Source organism: Orycteropus afer, unplaced genomic scaffold (genome assembly GCF_000298275.1).
Source record: "Orycteropus afer afer isolate SDZICR_OR568_19922 unplaced genomic scaffold, OryAfe1.0 scaffold00123, whole genome shotgun sequence".
In the NCBI taxonomy this organism is placed as follows: Eukaryota; Metazoa; Chordata; class Mammalia; order Tubulidentata; family Orycteropodidae; genus Orycteropus; species Orycteropus afer.
The window spans coordinates 2,384,613-2,392,849 of NW_006921710.1; positions in this window are offsets into that span (position 1 = coordinate 2,384,613).

Sequence of the window (8,237 nt, forward strand, 5' to 3'; positions counted from 1 at the left end):
ATTTTGGCAAAAAATACAAAAACTATATTTCTTGCAAAAGCTTATATTGTAAACACATATTATATAGATAATTATATTTTTTAATTATATTTTTATGTTGTTATGTGCTGTCGAGTCATCTCCAATTCATAGCGACCCCCTCTTTGGCTTTCCGAGGCAGTATCACTACGGGAGTAGATTGCCCAAACTTCCTTCCGAGGAGTGGCTGGTGGGTTTGAACCAAGAGCCTTCTGGTTAGCAGTCAAATGCCTTAGTCACTACGCCACCAGAGCACCTATATTTTTATGAGTACATAGAAAAAAGACAGAAAAGAATAACCAAACTGTTTTTGCATTTAGTGTTCCTGTATGTTCTAACTCTTTAAGATAGTGAAAACGCATTCTTGTGCAATGAAAAAACATAGTCATTAGGGAAATCAATTATTTCTTAACGAAATTCACCCTGTTCCTTCTCTGCTCTCTAAGGACTCATCACACATCTGTGAGCCCGGGGCTCCGGGTTAGAATTCCTCTTTTCTCAGGGCTGGAGTGGGAGCCCAGAGGAGTGAGGAGGCAGCCCAGGTCACATGGGGAGAGGCTGGGTCTGTGTCTTCCTGCCTTTGACTCCCTTTGAGCTAAGGTCTACCCAGCATCTTGCTACTGTCACTCTACAACTCTTCTGTTTGAAGAACTTGAGCAGAAGGATCAGGATTCCCAGCCACCTTTGCCCCGACTCGTCTCTCAGCAGCAGAAGCAGAACTGGATGGAGATGAACCCCAGCCAGGACTCCTGGGGGTCAGAACACATCCCTGACCCCAGCTGGACACTTCTTTGAGCAGGCCAGTCCCAGGCTTCGGTCATGGGTGGGGTTCCCAGGGCTTGGGCCGCTGCTGCCAGACCTCACAGCTGGGTTGCTGGCTAGAGTTGCTTTCTCAGGGTCCCAGCAAGCCCTACGGCTCTCTGTCGGGAAGCCTGTCCCCTTCCTACCAGCAAGCCTACTCCTGGGGCTAGGTTATTAAATGTGGTAATTAGAGCCCCGGAGCTGCATGTGGCCAGCGAAGCAGCTGTGGGTTTAATTTCCAGAAACACGGAGCGTTTTGGCAATTCTCTTTGCAAAACAGCATGTCCAAGGCTGGGTCTGGGGCTCCTCATAACTTCATCACTTTGTGTGCGTGTGCGTGTGCGTGTGTTGCTGTGTAACATACCAAACCTCCACCTCAGTTCAATTTAAATTTCAGATAAACAAAAAAAATTTTAGTATAAGTATAGGCATGTCCCAAACATTGCATCCTGTTTTTTTTTTTTTTTTTTTTTAGCCAAATCTGGCAACTCTGATACATGTAAATAAGTGTGTGTAAGAGAATATGCAAGTGTATAAATGTGTACACTTTTGCAAGATCACACATATGTATATGTGTATAAACAGATGCAAGGGTAGGTGTGTACATACACACATGGTGCATGTACCCCAGAATGCAAGTGTACAAGTTTTCCCATGTGTGAGCGAGTTTATACTGCATACTATTTGTCATGGGTTGAATTGTGTCCTCCCAAGATTTGTGTCAACTTGGCCAGGCCGTGATTCTCAGTGGTTTAGCAGTTATGTAATGATGGAATGTGGCAGATATGTAATGATAATCATGATACCCCATGACGTGATCTGATGTGCTAAGCCGATCAGATGTAAGAGGATTAAGGGGTGGGATGGATCACCCTTAGTCCCATCATGGCCCTGATCCGATGGCTGTAAGGGGAGCTTCTCTGGGGTGTAGTCTACAACGCCTTTTATCTTATAAAAAATAAAAGGAGAGAGAAGGGACCAGAGGGTGGGGGGCAGGGGTGGGGGACACCTACTACCATCAAGAAAGAGGAGCCAGGAGCACAGCATGTCCTTTGGACACAGGGTCCCTGTGCTGATACCTCCTAGGACCAAGAGACATGCAGAGAAAGAGAATAGGTGCTCTGAACCTGGGCTTCTAACTCATGAACTGTGAGAGGATAAATTAGTTTGTTAAAGCCATCCATTTGTGCTATTTCTGTTGCAGCAGCACTAGAGAAATGAGACACTATTTTACATGGAGAGAGCCTTGGTTTTTCGGTGGTAGAATTCTTGCTTTCTATGCAGAAGATCCAGGTTCGATTCCCAACCAATGCAACTCATATGCAACCACCACCTGTCTGAGGGGAGGCTTGCCTGCTTGCTAAGATGCTGAACAAGTTTCAGCAGAGAGTCCAACAAAGACAGATGAGGAAGAAGGGCCTGGCAGCCTGCTTCCAAAAAGCAGCCAATTAAAGCTTTATGGATCACAACGGTTCTCTCTACAGCCTATGCTGGGGATAGGACAGGACTGGACTGCGTTTTCTTCTGTTGTACAAGGTTTGCTGTGAGATGAGGGCCTGACTCCAGGGCAGGTAACAACAGCAATTTCATATATATGCCAAAAAAAAAAAAAAACCCCACTAAGTCACTGCCATCTAGTCGGTTCTGACTCATAGTGACACCCACTGGGTTTCCAAGGCGGTAAATCCTTATGGAAGTAGATTGCCCCATCTTCCCTCCACAGAGAGGCTGGTGGGTTTGAATTTCTAGCCTTCTAGTTAGCAGTTAAATGCCTTAGGCACTATGCCACCAGAGCTCCTTGTTTTATATGTATACATAAAAAACAAACAAACTCACTGCTGAGCGGATTCAACTCACAGCAACCCCTCCTTGGGTTTCTGAGGCAGTATCACTATGGAAATAGATTGCCCCATCTTCCTTCCAAGGAGTGGCTGGTGGGTTTGAACTGCCAGACTTCTGGTTAGCAGTCAAATGCCTTAGGCACTATGCCACCAGAGCTCCTTTATTTTATATATAGGTACATATATAAATGTGTCTGTGTATGAGTGTGAACATACATATGTTTTTGTGTTCATATGTATACATATATGTATCAAAGCACATAAAATGTTAGAATGGAAGTGTATATCTTCATGCACATTACAAAATATTAAAGCTGGAAGTAAGATGAGTGATCTTTTCTGTGTAATTTTACATCTGAGAAGGCCGAGGCCAGCCAGCCAGTCAAGATTGTGCATGTGCATGTGTGTGTGCATATAGGGTGTGGTGAGAGCCCCCTGAGTTCGTCCCTGTGCCAGGCCCTAGGATATAGTACCCTCTCTTTCCCAAAACAAGCCTCTTATGATGACACCCAGTTCATGAGGAAGAGTCAGGTGATGTGTGCCAGAAGGGTCAGCCTGCACCACGTGTACTTACACACAGATTACATAAACTCTGTGGGCCAAAGCCCTGGCCAGATGTTCCTTTTCATCTTGGAGCCAGATGGTGGCTGATCTGAGAGTTCCTGGGATTTTCTAGGTTGGGCGTGCAGGACCCAGGCGAGAATGTTTATGTGGATACTAGCTTCCCCAGGATGACTCCTTGCACAGTGCTCTTGCCACACTGTGTTTAAGGGAAATGGCAGGGTAGCCGTGCATGCAGGCCATGGAGGCGGAGCTGCCTGCCCTCTGTCTGCTTACTGTGAGGGATTGAGCTGTGTCTCCCAAAAATATGGGTTGTAATTCCTACCCTCTATGCCTGCGATTATAATCCTATTTGGGAAGGAGTTTTCTAATACGTTAATGAGGCAGGATTAATGTAGGGTGTTTTGAGTTGATTTTTTACAAGAGATGAAAGGAGCAGATTAGGCATGCAGAGTTGGGGGGAAAGATTGATGCCATTGCACAAGAGATCTCCAAGGAACCAGGAAACAGAAGCTGAAGAGACAAGGGCCTTCCCTCAGAAATGACAGAGAAAGCCTGCCCCCAGAGCCAGCATCCTGTCTTCGGACTTCTAGCCTCCTCAACTGTATGAAGATAAATTTCTGTTTGTTAAAGGCATCCGCTTGTGGGATTTCTGTCATAGCAGCACTAGAGGACGAGGACAGGCCAGACTCCAGAGTGGTGCTCCACGTACCAGACCTGCCCCTGCAACTCACCTGACGTGTGCCCCACCTTCCCCAGCTTTGCTTTTCTATGGTGACAGGTGACAGTCAGTTGACCTGATAATCCCACATGGTGTGTTCTTGGGAGAAGACTTCTCCGACCCCCAAGCCCTGCATTACAGGCAATTGTCATGTTTTCACAGGGGTTTTCAGAGGCCTAGAGAGGGCTTAAACCCCAAATTCCTGATATCGATTTTTTTAAAATGATTTATTGTGTTTAAGATGAGAGTTTACACAGCAAATTCAGTTCTCATTTAATAATTTCTATACAAATTCATGGGAGCTCTGGTAGCATAGTGGCTAAGACACTTGCCTGCTAACCAGACGGCTGGCGGTTCAACCCACCAGCCACTCCTTGGAAGGAAGGTTGGGCAATCCTACTTCCGTAGTGATACTGCCTCGGAAACCCAAGGAGGGGTCGCTATGAGTCAGGTTTGACTCGACGGCACATAACAACAACAACAACAACATACAAATTCATCAGTGATATTGGGTACATTTTTCGCAATGTGTCATTATTCTCATTCATTCCATTCTGGTTGTACCATTTCCAGTACTCTAGTTTCCCTGCCCTCTTACCTTCCCATTCTTGCTTTAGAGTAATTTTTGACCATTTGGTCTCCTAGAGTAGATTTTTAAAAAAATATTTTTTTTCATCCTTTTCATTGTTATTCTTTCTTTTTAATGCCTTTTATTGAAATATAATTTATGTACAGTGAAATACACAAAACTAAAGTGACATGGATCAATGTATTTTTTTTTTTTGTATGCAGTGTTCCCTCCCCTCCCCTCCCTTCCCACCCCTGGTAACCAACAAAGAAAGTTCCCTTCCATATACAAACCTTTCCTTGAATTTTTACAATAATGAACTAATACTATATTTGTCCTTCTGTGATTGACTTATTTCACTCAGCATAATGTCCTCCAAGTTCATTCATGTTATGTCCTGTTTTGCAGATGCTACATTATTCTTTAGTGTTGCTTAGTATTCCATTGTGTGTATGTACCATAGTTTGGTTATCCATTCTTCTGTTGATGAGCACCTAGGTTGTTTCCATTTTTTGGTTATTGTAAATAGTGCTGAGATGAACATAGGTGTGCATATATCTGTTCTTATCCTGGCTGTCACTTCTTTAGGATATATACTTAGTAATGGAATTGCTGGTTCAAATAGTATTTCTAATTCCAGCTTTTTAAGGAATCACCATACTGTTTTCCACAGTGGTTGTATCATTTTAAAGTCCCACCAGAAGTGTTTGAGAGTCCCAATCTCTTCACATCCTTGCCAGTATTTGTTATTTTCTGTCTTGTTGAATTTTGCCATACAATTTTCTGTGCTGAGCTCGTTTTGTTCATGAATTGTGTTATACTTCCTTCATTGATTTTGCTTTACTTTTTGCTAAATATTTGTGCTGGTCCTCTTTTTTATTTTGATGTGAAGGTTTATTACTTTTCTTTGAGGTTGCCCTGTGATTTATAGTTTTCTCCCCAAGTTTAGAATTGTCCATTCTATCTTACAGTTGCCTTGACTTTCCTACCATTTAGAAGTTCTGTAACCATACAATTTTTCCTTCTTTTTGGTTTGTAGTTGTCCTCATTTGTCAATTGATGTCTCTGGTTCCCTGTTTACAATCTTGTAGGCTTATTTACTTCGGAAACTTCTACAACTGGTTTGGTTTCTAGGTTATGTCATCATGTGTGTTAATGGTCAGTTGTTGTTTGCTGTTGTTGGTTCTCTGTCCAAAGGACTCTCTTTAGCGTCTCTTGTAAGGTTGGTCTGATTTAAACAAATTCCCTTAATATCTGCTTATCTGGAAATGTCCTAATTTCACCATCATATTTGAGGGACAATTTTGCTGGGTATATAATTCTTGGTTGGAAAATTTTCTCTTTCAGTGTTTTACATACACCACCCCATTGTCTTCTTGCCACATAGTTTCTGTGAAGAAATCCGAGCTTAGTCTTATTGGTTGTCCCTTGTAGGTAACTTTTCATTTTTCCTGTGCTGCTTTCAGGATTCTTTCTTTGTCTTTGGTTTTGTTGAGTTTGATGGTGATACATCTTGGTGATTTTCTTTTGGGGTCTGTTCTTGTTACCTAGTACTGCTCTGACAAGAATATACTACAAATGGAATGGCTTGAACAAACAGGAGTTTATTCTTACAATTTGGAAGCTTTAAGTCCAAGTTTAAAGTACCAGGCTCTAGGGGCTAGGTGAAAGCCTCTCATCCTTGGGGTTCAGCTCTGCCTCCTGCTCCCAGCCCATTGGAGCTAGAGGCTTTTCTTCACTCAGACAGCTGCTGGCTACTGAGATTGACAAACCCAAGGTTGACAAGTAAAAAGGCACACTCCCGATGTTACCAAACCACACAGCAGGCCATTAATTCAAGTCCATTGAAAGTCCCAAGGTCAGCAGAGCATGGCAGGCTGCTGAACAATGATACAGCTACATGTAGGGTTTAAGCATGCCATAAGCTAGAGACCATTCCCAAAGCTGTTTCTTATATATGGGAAGGAGACCACATACCTAAAACAGCTACTCAGCTGCTCCAATAGATGCTGCCATGGAGTTAATTACCAATCACACCACGGGGAAGAACTACATTCACCTGCCCAGCCACTCAACCAGGCCTAGCAAGTTGACACACGAACTTAACCACCATAGGGTCTATCCTGTTTGGGGTTCATTGAACTTCTTGAATGGATATATTCTCATCTTTCATCATACCAGGGAAATTCTCTTCCAACAAATCTTCAACAATTTTCTCTGTGGTTTTATTTGTCTCTTCCTGTTCTGAAATTCTGATTACACATAGGTTATTATTAATATTATTATTTTATAGTATCCCACATAAACCTTAGGCTTTCTTCATTTTGTTTTGATCTTTTTTTTCTGATTGATCCCTTTTCAAAGAAGTATTGAGGTATTTGCTTTCAACCTCACTAATTCTGTCTTCCATTGATTCAGTTATATTCCTTTGCACATTCGATGTGTTATCTATTTCTGAAAATTTAGTGTTAATCTTCTGGATTTCTGTCTGTAGATTTTGTATCATTTCTAATTTTTTATTTATTTTATCATTTTGTTCTTGTATCATCTTTTGAAATTGTTTTAGGGTTTTCTCTGTGTTTTCCTCAATTTTATCAGTGTTTTCCTTGATCTGTCTTTCAATTCATTGAAGGTACCTAAATATAATTCTTTTTATTCCTTATCAGAGAATTCTAATGCTGTGTCTTCCTCAGGGATGTGTTTTGGTTCTGTATCCTGGTCCCTTGTTTCTCTTGCTTCTTTGTGTGGACTGTGATGCTCTGTTGTCTCTGAAGCATTGTGACATTTTGTGTTTATATTTAATTGGTGATTGTATGTTGGAGTGACTTGCTCATGATTTTCATTTTCTTTGTATTTTATATAAGTAAGCAGGGTACTGTGCTATGTTCCTCTATTCACTAGTTGGCAGCATTTCTACACTCACCACCTGTCTCCTTTCCCTTTGTCAGCTTCCTGTGTGTCCCTGATGTCCTTGGCAAACAGAGCTTATTCTTAGGTCCCTGGAATCCAAATGATGCCGCATGAGAATACTGTCACTTTAAAATCCAAAATGACCATTGCTTGTAAACAATCAAAATGGCTGCACCCTTGGTCACTTTAAATATCCAAAATGACCACTGCTTGTAAACAGTCAAAATGGCTGCACCCTCTGGACAGCCAAAAGTCCACAATTCATCTTGTCTCCCTCCTTGCTGTTTCCCTTCCTAGTCATAGGCCACCAGTGCAGTCGTCCCTGCAGCCCTTGGTGATCAGGGTTGACCTTCAGGTCAATTCTCAGGTCCCAACAACACTTGGAAACATTCAGGTTGTTGGTCCCATCAGAGTAACTGACTGTCTCCGTACTCACTGTTTTCATTCATGTTTTTCCGCTAGTTAGTGGCTAATCCACTTCTGTACACTTCCTTTTAAAGTTCAGGGCTCTAGGATTATCTTCTGTATCTCTGTCAGTTGGTTTCTCTTTTCTTTGTTGAAGAGGGTCTGTGTAGCTTGTTTGGCTATTCTGCCATCTTGCCGGAAGTCCAATTTTTTTTTTTTTAAAGAAGCTCATTACTCATCAAAGATATTCTTTATTTTATAAGCCAATCTGTTATGTAGCCAAAAGGTCACCTCAAGAGATAATTTCAGTTTAAGGTTTATTTATTTTCATATTCCCTATGGCTGCATTCACAGCATACAGCTGAGTAGTTGCAACATAGATCATTTGACCTGCAAGGCCTCAAATATTTTT